The sequence below is a fragment of the Molossus molossus genome, unplaced genomic scaffold (genome assembly GCF_014108415.1).
Source record: "Molossus molossus isolate mMolMol1 unplaced genomic scaffold, mMolMol1.p scaffold_m16_p_19, whole genome shotgun sequence".
Taxonomy (NCBI): Eukaryota; Metazoa; Chordata; class Mammalia; order Chiroptera; family Molossidae; genus Molossus; species Molossus molossus.
This window is the reverse complement of record NW_023425354.1, coordinates 46,341,412-46,356,056: the sequence shown is the minus strand read 5'-3', so window position 1 is coordinate 46,356,056 and position 14,645 is coordinate 46,341,412. Positions and strand designations below refer to the sequence as shown.

Here is a 14,645-nt window from a genome sequence, read left to right as displayed (position 1 = left end):
GGAACCCGGGTCTCTGTGGTCTGCAGGCCGACGTTCTAACCAGTGAGCCAAACTGGCCAGGGCATGTTGTTTGTTTTTTAAATCCTCACCCAAGGATATTTTTCTGTTGATTTTTAGATAGAGTGGAAGGGAAGGAGGGGCCTATTGGGGCCAGGGATTGAACCTGCAACCCCAGGTACATGCCCTTGACTAGGAATTAAACCTACAACCCTTTGGTCAGCAGAACGATGCTCTAACCATTGAGCAAACTGGAGAGGGCAGTAAGAGCTTTTTTAATTTTTTTTTATTTTTTATCCTCACCCGAGGACATTTTTTCATTTTTTGTTCAGATAGATTGGGGGGTGGGGAGAAAGAGAGAGAGAAACATTGATGTGAAAGGGACACATCGAGTGGTTGTTACTCACATGACCCTGGCCCACGAGGGCCAGGGACAAACTGCAATCGAGCTTTGTGCCCTTAGTGGAAACCGAATCCGGGTCTCTCTGGACCACAGGCAGAGATGCTCTAACCGCTGAGCCAAACCCACCAGGGCAGTAAGAGCTTTTTTAAATGATGACATTACTCCAAGTCTGGTGGTTTTTTTTTTTTTTTTTTATCCTCACCCGAGGACACTTTTCCATTTTTTGTACAGTTAGAGTGGGAGGGAGAGGAAGAGAGAGAGAGAGAAACATCGACGTGAAAGGGACACATCGAGTGGCTGCCACCCGCACGACCAACCAGGGCCGGGGACAAACTGCAACCGAGGTACATGCCCTTAGCGGGAACCGAACCCAGGTCTCTCCGGACCGCAAGCCGATGCTCTAACCGCTGAGCCACCCTGGCCAGGGCAAGTCTAGTGTTTTTTTTGTTTTGTTTTTGATGAAAATTTGTTGCCATAAATTTCAGTTAGTTTGGCAAAGTGATCAAGGGAAAACAAGTAATGGGATTGTGGGGTGGGGAGTGTTAATGTGGACCTCAACCCCATCACCTGATTTGACTGTACAATAGATAGAAACATTACATACCCTTGGACCATGTTTACTCCTTCAAGAGCCTTAAGATTGTATAGAAGACACTTGTGGATAAATTCCTTCCTCTTTATTCCCATAACCAGAGTATTTCTTGTTTGGTGGTATGAAATTGAAGGCCTTTTGTTTGACTATTGAGGTTGAATTTGAAATAAGAAATCAAAGTATTTCCTTTTGCTCACTGTTTTTCTCCATTTAAAAAATAGTTTTTTAGCAAATTCACCCAAAGAGTAGGTCTCATGCTCTGGTCATTTAAAATCAGCTAAAGTTGATAGTTTGATGGTCTCCAGATTATATAAGTAAATGCCCAATTTCTTTTTCTTTTTTTTTTTTTTATCCTCACCCGAGGATATTTTTCCATTTTTTTGTACAGATAGAGTGGGAGGGAGAGAGAGGAAGGGAGAGAGAGAGAGAAACATCGACGTGAAGGGACACATCGAGTGGCTGCCACCCGCACGACCAACCAGGGCCAGGGACAAACTGCAACCGAAGTACGTGCCCTTAGCGGGAACCGAACCCGGGTCTCTCCGGACCGCAGGCCGACGCTCTAACTGCTGAGCAAAACTGGCCAGGGCAATGCCCAATTTCTTAATAGATTTTTCCAGTTAAAAATAATTTACAATTAGAATGCATTAGGTCTAAATAAATTTTGAATTTATTTAAGATTTTATATCACAAATACAGAAGTTTAAGTAGTTTTTAAAATCAAATCTTTTCATAAAATAATATCTTTAATAAACCTGTAAAGAAAAAAAAAATACCCCAAGGGTTCAGTGTAAAAACATTTATTTACATGGTAAGGATGTAACAGTTACATAATTATTTTTTTAAAAAATAGTTTTTTTAAACTTTGACTGGAAAACATCCATGATTAGTTTAGTTTCAGTTTTTGCAGTTTTGATAGGGCTGCTGTGTCTTTCCTGTATTTCTCCAATATGTAAGTTAAACTTGCTCTTTGTAAGATTGAGAGTATCGAAAAGAACTTAATATACGTAAGCAAATTCTCAGTGATCATCTTAAGCTGTTGCAGAGCTTTAAGAATTTGAAATAGATTTGAACTAAATGAATCTTAGAATTTTAGGACTGGAAGGGACTGTTTACCCACCTTTTAGTTTGTCACTCTATAATAGAAATTCTCAATCCTATTCACTTTTCTCACTGTTGACATTTTGGGCTGGATAATTCTACTTGTGGAGGGCTATCCTGTGCATTAAAGGATGTTTAGCAGCATCTCTGGCCTCTACCCACTAAGATGCCAGTATTCCTTCCCATGGTTATGACAACCAAGAATATCTCCAGGCAATGCCAAATGTCCCCTGGGGAGCAAAATCGCCCTCAATTGAGAACCACTGGTTTAAAACAAAATGCTTGAAGCTCCTTTACCATTTTGATAAAATTACACATGTGACTTAAAAAGAAGCACACACCCTAACAGTATAAAGCTGTATTTCAACATGTAAATGAATAGTGTGACTAAATAAAAGAACACCCCTAGGAGGTGGCGTTACTCCTGTTCATGTGAGCCTGAATCTCCTATAATGTATCTTCTCTGTTAAATACTTATAATCACAGGGAAATCTGCCTAGGTCTTGGAGCCAGGCAGGTCAGTGTTTGAATCCACCTTTGCTATTTATTAGCTGTGTAACAATAGGCAGATTACGTAATCTCTCAGAGAATATTTTGTCATCTATAACTGGGAATGATAATGCCTACTTTATTATTTGTTTTGAAATTTTAATGAGCCACTGTATAAAATAGCTTGTGTAATATCTCATGAAAAGCTATTTATGGGTTATTTAATCCTTGCCGCATTCTTAGAAGGTATTATTATTCTAGTCCCCATTTTTACAGATGCAGAGAAGGAACTGGTTTATAAGTAGGATAGCTGGGATTCAAACTCTAATTTCATTCTAGAGGCTGTGCTTTAAACTATTATAGTATACTGTTTCCTATCTAATACCTGATAAATAGGCAAATACTTAATTGTTAGCTCTTGTTAGTCCTTATTTCACTTTTTCTAGATTTGAGACTCTCCTATCTCCAATATTAACATCAGTGCTCTCTCCTTGAAAAAAATTTTTTGTTATTCTTCACTCGAGGACATTTTTGCATTTATCTTCAGATAGAGCTGGGCGGGGGGGGGGGGGGGGGGGGGGGGGGGAGAGGTTGGAGAGAAACATCCATGTGAGAAATACTCATTGAGTGGTTGCCACCCACACGACCCCAACCGGGGCTAGAGACAAACTGCAATCGAAGTACATGCCCTTAGCGGGAACCAAACCTGGGACTCTCTGGTCCACGGGCTGACCCTCTAACTGCTGAGCCAAACCGGCCAGGGCTTCTTGAGAATTTTTACCTGTTGGTTTCTGATGTCTCCTTCCAAAGATATACAATTAATCTATTTTAATTATTTATCAAAATTCTGATGACTTTAATATTTCTGAAAATGAATACATTTTACATTCCTTATAAATAAAATATAATCCTTGTCTTTTTTATTTATTTATGAAGAACTTCTCTTCTGATAAGTAACTCCTAATGTCAAATTTGTAGCTATATTGTAAGCCTTTTTGTAACACAAGCGTAGGGAGAAAGATTACATTTACATTTTAGATTTTCAGAGTTAACATGGAGAGTGTGTACACAGGAAATTTGATTTGTTTTATAATATATATAATGGAATATGGTTCTAGGAGGTATCTTTTTTTTTAATCCTTACCCGAGGATATATTTTCCATTGATGTTTAGATAGAGTGGGAGGGAGGTGAGAGAGAGAAACATCAGTGTGAGAGAGACACATCAATTGGTTGCCTCTTGCACGACCTCAACGGGGGCCAAGGATTGAACCTGCAACTGAGGTATGTGCCCTTGACTGAGAATCAAACCCTCAAACTCTTCACTCCAAAAGCCGATGCTATAATTGCTGAGCCAAATGGGCCAGGGCCTAAGAGGTATTTTAATGTTGCACTGGGCTTGATTTTTTTCCCCCTATAAATAATAAAACAATCTTCAGAATATTCTAAACCAGTTATTCTTTTACATTCAAGGAAATGATTATCATTGTCTAGCCAGTCTTGTTTCATCTGTAACCCTCTCCCTACTTCCCTTCCTGGATTTTTAGAAATCATATCTTAGACATTGTATGATTTTTTTTTTTTTCTAATCCTCACTCGAGGATAGTTTTTCATTTATCTTCAGATAGAGTGGGAAGGAAGAAGGGAGAGAGAGAAAGAGAGACATCAGTTTGAGAGAGACACTTGATTTCTTGCCTCCCACATGACTCCGACCAGGACCAGGGACCCAACCGTAAAACCAAGGTACATGTCCTTGACTGGAGTCGAACACTAGACTCTTTGATCCATGGGCCCATGCTCCAGCCACTAAGCAAAACAGGCCAGGGCAGACCTTGTATGATTTAATGTGGAAACATTTTAGTATATATGTAAACATAGCCACAGTACTGTTATAAAACCCTAAACAGTTAATAATTCTTTAATATCACTTAATCTAGTTATTGTTGAAATTTTCCAGTATCTTATTTTGAGTTTGTTTACGTCAGGATCCTTAAAATTAGTTGATATGTCCTGTCCCTTTTTGTCTCTTTTTTGTTGAAAAAAGTCCATCCTGTAGAATCTTTACACCTGGAATTTCCTGATTGTTTCCATGTGGTGGTGTTCTCCATGTTATTCTGCCTTCTGTGTTTCCTCTAAATTGGAAGTTAGATCTAGTCATGATCAGATCCAGGTTTTTGTTTGTCTTGTAAATCCTCACTTGACAATATTTTTTCATTGATTTTTAGAGAGTGGGGAGAAAGGGAGAGATAGAAACATGGATGTGAGAGAGACACATCGATTGGTTGCCTCCCACATGTACCTCGCCCAGGGCTGGGGTTCGAACCTGCAACCCAGGAATATACCCTTGACCAGGAATCAAACCTGTGACCCCTCAATGTGTGGACCAACGCTCTAACCATGGAGCCACACCGGCCAGGGCAGTTTAGTTTTACTTTTTCAGAGAATATTTCAAAGTGGTATTATGTACCTCCATCAGGAAGCACATAATGTCTGGTTGTCTCCCCTTGAGGTGTTAGGACCATAGATGATTATTGCCTAGCTCTCTCCATTCATTAGGATTTGTAAAATAGTAATTTATTAACTGGAATTTCTGTAAAGAAAATGTCTTACATATTTTGCTATCTTTAAGGTATAGTTTGTGTTGGAAATGGAGAATTAATATGTGATGCTTTTCCCTTTACCAGTTTTCTTTTTCTTTTTTCATCCTCACCCGAGGACATTTTTGCATTTTTATCTTGAGATAGAGTGGCAGGGAGAGATAGAGGAAGAGAGAGAGAAACATCTATGTGAGAGAGACACATCGAGTGGCTGCCACCCACACTATCCCAACCGGGGCCAGGGACAAACTGCAACTGAGGTACGTGCCTTTAGAGGGAACTGATCCTGGGCCTCTCTGGTCTGCAAGCCAATGCTCAAACCACGGAGCCAAACTGGCCAGGGTCCCTTTACCAGTTTTCAAAGTAATGACTTGGTTGCTTAAAATCCTTCAAAGGTGAGCAGTCAGATTTTATTTTTCTTGGTATGCAATATAAAATACTTGAGTTTAAATAAAATCATGTATATATGTGTTTTACTTTATTATAGTTATTCTCACTGATTCTGTTCGTTTACAATGGCTGCTCCAAGAAATTACCACCAACTGGCTTCCTAAAAATATCAGGAATTTATTATTTGAGGAGGCCCAACGTCCAAAGTTAGTATCACTGGGCTTTAATCAAGATGTCAGCAGAGCTGTGCTCCTTCCAGAATTCCAGGAGAGCATCTGTTCCTTGCCTCTTCTGGCTCTTCCATCTTCTGGAGGCTGCTGGCATTTCTTTTCTATATCATTCTAGTTTTTGCCTCTGTTGTCACATTTCATAGTCCTCTGTGTGTCTGTGTCAAAACTCTTGATTTCTTTCTTGTAAGGGTACACATGATTGTATTCAAGGCCCACTGGATAATCCAGGATGAAGTCCTCTTCCCAAGACCCTTAATTTAATCACATCCTTTGCCGTATAAATAAATAAACTTTATTTTAGAATTGTTTTAGACTTATAGAAAAGGTGAGAAGATAGTATGGAGAGTTTTTATATACTGTATGTACATTCAGTTTTTCCTGTCAGTAACATCATATATTAGTATGGTACATTTGTCAACATTAATGAACTAATAATATTGGTACATTAATCCTAACTGAAGTCCATAGTTTATTCAGATGTCCTTAGATTTTTCTTAATGTCCTTTTCCTAGAGCCTATGTAGATACTACATTGCATATAGTCACCATGTCTCCCTAGGCTTTTCTAGACTGACAGTTTCTCTGACTCTGTTTTTGAATTTGCTGATTTTAAGTACTGATTAGGTATTTTGGGAGACTCTCAATTGGACTCTTTCTTGTCTGATGTTTCTCTCATGATGAGACTGAGATAGTGGGTTTTGGGGAGAAGACCACACAGATCAAGTGCCATTTTCTTTGCATCATATCTAGGGTATACATCAGCATGACTTACCAGTGTTATCACCCCTACTGAGGGTAGTGTTTGTTATAGTTTCAAGGAACTGTAAAGTCACTGTCTGTCTACCTCTACCCCCACCCCCTGACTTTCCTTACTGTATTCTTTGGAAGGAATTCAGTATGTGCCCCTGCCTGACATAGTGTTAATTAATCATGTTGATTCTAAGCAGATTTTTCCAGATTGGTTCCTATCTTCTACCTGGTATTATTATTATTATTATTATTATTGTGGGTTTTATTATTATTTCTTTAAATTAATGCCTACCACTCTATGAGCAGTCTTGAAGAGAATGCTAATGGGAATGACAGTATAGTATGTTTCACTCTGGATTCTTTGTTGCAAACAAAAACAATTTATACTGACTAGTTTAAGCATAAAATGAATTTTAGGGTATTAGGTAGCTTACAGAGTCACTGGGAGAGCAGGGAGAAACAGATTGTAGCCACTGTTTTTCAAAACTCGGCATGCATCTAAGGGGCTTGTTAAAACACGTTTTTGGCCCTGACCGGTTTGGCTCAGTGGTTAGAGCTTCGGCCTGCGGTCCAGAGAGGCCTGGGTTTGGTTCCCGCAAAGGGCATGTAACTCGGTTGCAGTTTGTCCCCGGCCCTGGTTGGTTGTGCGGGTGGTAGCCACTCGATGTGTCCCTTTCACATTTTCACATCGAGGTTTCTCGCTCTCTCTCTCTCTCTCTCTCTCCCCCCCCCCTTCCCCTCCCACTTTATCTGAGCAAAAAAAAAAAAAGGAAAAATGTCCTCGGGTGTGGATTAAGAAAAAAAATAAAAAACACGTTTTTGGGTCTCATACCCAGAAACTCAAGACATTCTGGGATGGGATCTAAGACTTTGAACTTCTAACAAGTTCCCAGGGGAGGTTAGTGCTGTGGTCTCAGAACCACATTTTGAGAATCATTGCTCTCCTTGGCTAAATTTTAAAGAACACCTAAAATTTGACACAGAACTAGCCTGATAGGAAACTGTTTTCTGTGATACTACTGAGCTATTTATGCCATTTCTGCTTCAGGAACAGGATCTGTAAGCACTGGGAAACCACTGAAGAAAGCCTTATAGCAGGGAGAATTCAACTTGGTTTCTTTACTCTGCTCATTTCTAAATTGAAGTTGCATTTGTGTATGTTTGATTGGAGGAGCTGAGGTGACATGCTGGCAATGTTGGTTTCAAGAGATACTGGGAAACCCAGCCAGAGTGGCTCAGTTGGTTGAGCGTTGTCCTTTGCACCGAAAGGTTGCTGATCAGAAGGCAATCAATCGATGTTTCTCTCTCTGTCTCACCCCTTCTCTCTTCTAAACGTGTCCTCTGGTGAGGATTAAAAACTTTTTCATAATCTTTAAAAAAAGAAGAGAGGGAGAGAAAAAATGGCGGCAGAGCGAACGGAAGCTACACAGACCGTCTCCCAGAACCAAACTGGAATTACAACTATAACACAGACAAATCGACGGGAAAAAGCAACAAAAAAGCAGCTTGCGAGGACCATATAACGAGGGACACTGACTCCATCCCGGTAGGCTTGCATAGGCGCGAGATGGGGGCTGGGAGCCCACGGTCTGGCAGCGGCCTTAGCTGGGAGCAGCGCCCTCGGGTTACACTCCCAGGGGGCTCCACAGCGCGGAGCCGGGACAGAGTCTAAAACAGCCACAGCCACTCACCTTGGGCTCCGGCAGAGGGAGGGCAGACTGGACTGGAGCTGTGTTGGGACACTCGGGATCTGGAGGGCGCTCAGAGCTTTGGCTGAGTGCAGCCACTCAGGACAATGGCCACATTGCTCCTTCCCAGGGCTGAGAGAGGCACCAGCCCCTCCCTCGGAGATCCAACCCCACCCTGTGGGCCATTGAAGTGCTAATTGAGGCTCACTAACAACCAGCATCTGACCCACCCTCGGGAAATCCCCTTGTGCTAAGCACCTGAGGGAGCTGTTGAATCAACTGACAACCCAAAACTCACCAAGTAACCTAGACTGCTAGCCTCCAGGCAAAAAGCTAGAGGATAACAGTACCTTACCTGGGCTGGCAACTTTAACCAGGAAAGTTAAGACTTGACAGTGGTGTTCAACGTGGGTCCTCCCTCGCTCATCTAAACACAGGAGAGGGAGCCACAAACAGCAGAACACCAACACCCACAGGTAAAACTTGACAGGCTCCAAAGCCCACTGTGATAGCCAAAATGGTGAAACACAGAAACAGAAGCCAAATGAAAGAGCAAGAGACCTCCACCAAAGATGAGATCAATGTGGAGCAATTAGGCATGTTAACAGAGCTAGAATTCAGAGCCATGATCTTGAGGAAGCTGAACAGCATGAGTATGAGTAAGGACATAGAGACACTGAAAATAAGCCAATTGGAAATTAAAAACCAACAAGAAGAGATAAAAAATGACATGTCAGAAATGAAAAACACATTGGAAGGTTTAAAAAGCAGAGTAGAGGAAGCTGAGGACCGGATCAGTGCATTAGAAGACAGGGTAGAAAAAATCAACCAATCAGAAAAACAAAAGGAAAAAACTATTAAAAAACAGGAAGACAGCTTAAGAGAACTATGGGACAACTGGAAACATAATAATATTCATATCATAGGAGTCCCCCAAGAAGAAAATGAGCAAGGGATAGAGAATATATTCAAAAAAATAGTGAGAGAAAACTTCCCTAATTTGGTGAAGGAAGAAGGCATTCAAGTTCAAGAAGCACAGAGAGTCCCAAGTAAGAAGAACCCAAACAGGCCCACACCAAGACACATAGTAATTAAAATGCCACAAATTAAAGACAAAGAGAGAATCCTAAAAACAGCAAGAGAAAAGCAACAGGTTACCTACAAAGGGAACCCCATAAGGCTCTCAGCTGACTTCTCACAAGAAACACTACAGGCCAGAAGAGAATGGCATGAAGTAATCAAAGTCATGAAAAACAAGAATCTGAATCCAAGACTACTCTACCCAGCAAGGCTATCATTCAAAATAGAAGATCAAATAAAGAGCTTCCCAGACAAAAAAAAGGCTAAGGGACTACATTAACACCAAACCAGCACTGCAAGAAATGTTAAAAGGACTGCTGTAATTAGCAGTAGAAATGGGAAGAAAAATAGAACCACACTAAACAAAAATGGCAATAAATAAGTACATATCAATAATCACCTTAAATGTAAATGGATTGAATGCTCCCATAAAGAGACACAGAGTAGCTGACTGGATAAGAAAGCATGACTCATCTATATGTTGTTTACAAGAGACCCACCTCTCAACAAAAGACTCACATAGGTTGAAAGTGAAGGGATGGAAAAAAATTTTCCAAGCAAATGGAAAGCAAAAAAAAAGGTGGGGTAGCAATTCTCATATCTGATAAAATAGATTTCAAAACGAAGACCATAACTAGAGACAATGACGGCCACTACATAATATCGAAAGGATCTATCCAACAGGAAGATATAACCTTGATAAACATATATGCACCCAATACAGGAGCACCAAAATATATTAAAAATCTTCTGGAGGACTTCCAAGGAGAAATCGACAACAATACAATCATAGCAGGGGACTTCAATACCCCGTTGACAGCACTGGATAGATCCTCTAGGCAAAAACTTAGCAAGGAAACAGAGACTCTCAATGAAGCACTAGACCAAATGGATTTAATAGATATCTACAGAGAATTACACCCCAAAACGACAGAATACACATTCTTCTCAAGTGCACATGGGACATTCTCAAAGATAGACAACACGATAGGACACAAACTAAATCTCTACAAGTACAAGAAGATTGAAATCATATCAAGCATCTTCTCAGATCACAATGGCATGAAACTAGAAATCAATTGCGACAAGAACATGCAAAGACATTTCAACACATGGAGGCTAAATAGCATGTTATTAAACAATGAATGGGTCACCGAGGAGATCAAGGAAGAAATTAAAAACTTCTTGGAAACCAATGAAAATGAACACACAACAGCACAAAATCTATGGGATGCAGCAAAAGCAGTTCTGAGAGGGAAGTTCATAGCACTACAGGCCTACCTCAAAAAACAAGAAAAATTTCTAATTGACTGTCTAACCTCACAACTTAAAGAATTAGAAAGCAAACAAAAAGAAAACCCCAGAGCAAGTAGAAGGAAGGAAATAGTAAAGAGCAGAGCCCTGGCCAGTTTGGCTGAGCGGTTAGAGCGTCGGCCTGCGGTCCAGAGAGACCCGGGTTCGGTTCCCGCTAAGGGCACGTACTTCGGTTGCAGTTTGTCCCCGGCCCTGGTTGGTCGTGCGGATGGCAGCCACTCGATATGTCCCTTCACGTCGATGTTTCTCATTCTCTCTCCCTTCCTCTCTCTCCCTCCCATTCTATCTATACAAAAAATGGAAAAATATCCTCGGGTGAGGATAAAAAAAAAAAAAAAAGATCAGAGCAGAAATAAATGACATAGAGACCAAAAAAGCAATTCAAAGGATCAATGAAACAAAGAGCTGGTTTTTCGAAAAGATAAACAAGATTGATGTACCCTTAGCTAGACTCACCAAGAAACAAAGAGAGAGAACCCAAATACACAAAATCAGAAATGAAAGAGGAGAAGTAACAACCAACACCACGGAAATACAAAAGATCATTAACAACTACTACGAACAACTATATGGCAACAAATTCGACAATCTAAGCGAAATGGACAAATTTCTAGAAACACACAGTCTCCCAAAACTATTCCCGGAAGAGATAGAAAACTTGAACAGACCAATAACAACTAAGGAAATTGAAGAGGTAATCAAGACTCTCCCAGCAAACAAAAGCCCAGGCCCAGATGGCTTCATGGGGGAGTTTTACCGAACATTCAAAAAAGAACTAACACCCATTCTCCTCAAACTATTTCAAAAAATTCAAGAAGTAGGAAGACTTCCAAACACGTTCTATGAGGCCAGCATAATTCTAATTCCAAAACCAGAAAAAGACACTACGAAGAAAGAAAACTACAGGCCAATACCCCTGATGAACATAGACGCCAAAATCCTGAACAAAATATTAGCAAATCGGATCCAGAAATACATCAAAAAAATTATTCACCATGACCAAGTGGGATTCATTCCAGGGATGCAAGGTTGGTACAATATTCGCAAATCAATAAACGTGATACACCACATAAACAAAATGAAAAATAAAAACCACATGATCATATCAATAGATGCTGAAAAAGCATTCGCCAAAATCCAGCATCCATTTCTGATAAAAACGCTCAGCAATGTAGGAATAGAGGGATCATATCTCGACATAATAAAGGCCATATATGAAAGACCTACAGCCAACATCATACTCAATGGACAGAAACTAAAAATATTTCCATTAAGAACAGGAACAAGATAGGGATGTCCACTTTCGCCACTCTTATTTAACATTGTACTGGAAGTCTTAGCCACAGCAATCAGACATGAAGAAAAAATAAAAGGGATCCAAATTGGAAAGGAGGAAGTGAAACTGTCATTATTTGCAGATGACATTATAATATACATAGAAAACCCTAAAGACTCCATCAAAAATCTGCTAGACTTAATAAATGAATTTGGCAAAGTAGCAGGATACAAAATTAACGTCAAGAAATCGACGGCATTCCTGTACACCAATGATGAACTCACTGAAAGAGAAACTGAAAAAACAATCCCATTTACCATCGCGCCAAAAAAATTACGATACCTAGGAATAAACTTAACCAAAGAAGTAAAGGACCTATTTGCAGAAAACTACAGGTCATTTAAAAAAGAAATAGAGGAAGATATAAAAAAGTGGAAGCACATACCCTGTTCATGGATTGGAAGAATTAACATCATCAGAATGTCCATACTACCCAAAGCAATCTATAGATTCAATGCAATCCCCATCAAAATACCAACGACATATTTCATAGAACTAGAACAAATACTTCAAAAGTTCATATGGAAACAAAAAAGACCTCGAATAGCCACAGCAATCTTGAAAAAAAAGAACAAAGTAGGTGGGATCACAATACCAAATATCAGGTTATACTACAAAGCAACTGTAACCAAAACAGCCTGGTTCTGGCACAAGAACAGGCATATAGACCCGTGGAACAGAACTGAAAACCCAGAAATGGACCCAAGGCAATACGCTCAATTAATATTTGACAAAGGTGGCAAGAGCATACAGTGGAGTAAAGACAGCCTCTTTAATAAATGGTGTTGGGAAAATTGGACAGCTACATGCAAAAAAATGAAACTAGACCATCAACTTACACCATACACAAAAATAAACTCAAAATGGATAAAAGACTTTAATGTGACCCGTGAATCCATAAAAATTCTAGAAGAAAATGTAGGCAACAAAATTTCGGACATCATACGGAACAGAATTTTCACTGATACATCACCTAAGGCAACAGAAACAAAGGAGAAAATGAACACATGGGACTGCATCAAACTAAAAAGCTTCTGCACAGCAAAAGAAACAATCATCAAAATGGAAAGGCAACCCACTGTATGGGAGAACATCATTGCCAATGATGTATCAGATGGGTTAATTTCCAATATATATAGAGCGCTCATACAACTCAACAAAAGGAAGACAAAGAACCCAATTAAAAAATGGGCAGAGGAGCTGAAGAGACACCTCTCCAAACAGGACATACAAATGGCCAAAAGACATATGAAGAAATGCTCAACATCACTAATCATCAGAGAGATGCAAATTAAAACAACAATGAGAGCCCTGGCCAGTTGGCTCAGCGGTTAGAGTGTCGGCCTGTGGTCTGGAGAGACCCGGGTTCGGTTCCCGCTAAGGGCACATACCTCGGTTGCAGTTTGTCCCTGGCCCTGGTTGGTCGTGCGGGTGGCAGCCACTCGATGTGTCCCTTTCACATCGATGTTTCTCTCTCTCTCTCCCTTCCTCTCTCTCCCTCCCACTCTATCTGTACAAAAAATGGAAAAATATCCTCGGGTGAGGATAAAAAAAAAAAAATAAAAAAAAAAATAAAACAACAATGAGGTATCACCTCACACCTGTCAGAATGGCCGCCATCAACAAATCATCAAACAACAAGTGTTGGCGAGGGTGTGGAGAAAAGGGAACTCGAATACACTGCTGGTGGGAATGCAGACTGGTGCAGCCGCTATGGAAAACAATATGGTGCTACCTCAAAAAATTAAAAATTGAACTTCCATTTGACCCTGTGATCCCACAGCTGGGAATATATCCTAAGAAACCTGAAACACCAATCAGGAAGAATATATGTACCCCCATGTTCATAGCAGCACTATTTACAATAGCTAAGATCTGCAAACAGCCCAAGTGTCCACCAGTAGACGAATGGATAAAAAAGCTGTGGTACATATACACAATGGAATACTATGCAGCGGTAAGAAAGAAAGATCTCTTATCCTTTGATACGACATGGAGTGACCTGGAAAGTATTATCCTAAGTGAAAAAAGCCAAGCAGAAAAAGACAAATACCACATGATCTTACTTATATACGGAATATAATGAACATATAACAGTGTGAGGAATACAGTAGACCCAGAAACATGGAAGTAGGGCACAGACTGACATCCCTCAGAAAGAGGGGGTGGGGGGGTGGGAAGAGATAAACCACAGAACTTATATGCATGTATGCATGACCAATGGACATGGACAACTAAGCCGGGGACGGGGTGGAGGTGGGGTGGGGTGGGGGGTGCCAATGGGGTAAAAAGGTAAAATATCTGTAACAATAAAATAAATAAAAAATTCATAAAAAAAAAAAAAAAGGAGATATATTGGGAATCTGTTTGACTTCTATTTTGGAAAGCTGTAACCCATAAAATGAAAGTACTGTATCCTTAACCGTTGAAAGACTATTCAGAAGATGGGCAGTTGAGTGTTTGACAATTGTCTACAAGGAGATAAGGAGCTTGCACCAGGATGTAAATTTGTGTACTGCTTCCTTCATCAAAAAACGTCACCTGAACTGAGCAATGTGCTTAGTGACTTAGTTGATTTTATATGCCGGCACAAACTCCTTATCTCATTAGACCAGCAACAAACAGTCTGCATATTACATTAGAATAGCACTGTTCTACCATAAAGGCGCAGGAGCGAAGG

The 14,645-nt window shown here is 40.2% G+C and overlaps 1 protein-coding gene across 3 annotated transcripts in view; it reads left to right on the top strand.

Annotated features, from left to right (window-relative positions):
* RABEP1 (rabaptin, RAB GTPase binding effector protein 1) overlaps positions 1–14,645 on the top strand; it is a 130,912-nt gene that overhangs the window by 19,141 nt on the left and 97,126 nt on the right. The window contains exon 1 of one of the 3 annotated variants that reach the window (XM_036268067.1): positions 5,706–5,774. The exons of the other annotated variants lie outside the window; for them this stretch is intronic. The gene's annotated coding sequence lies outside the window, so the exon portion shown is untranslated. Of the gene's footprint in view, positions 1–5,705; positions 5,775–14,645 lie in introns of those variants that run through there. 3 annotated transcript variants of the gene reach the window in all.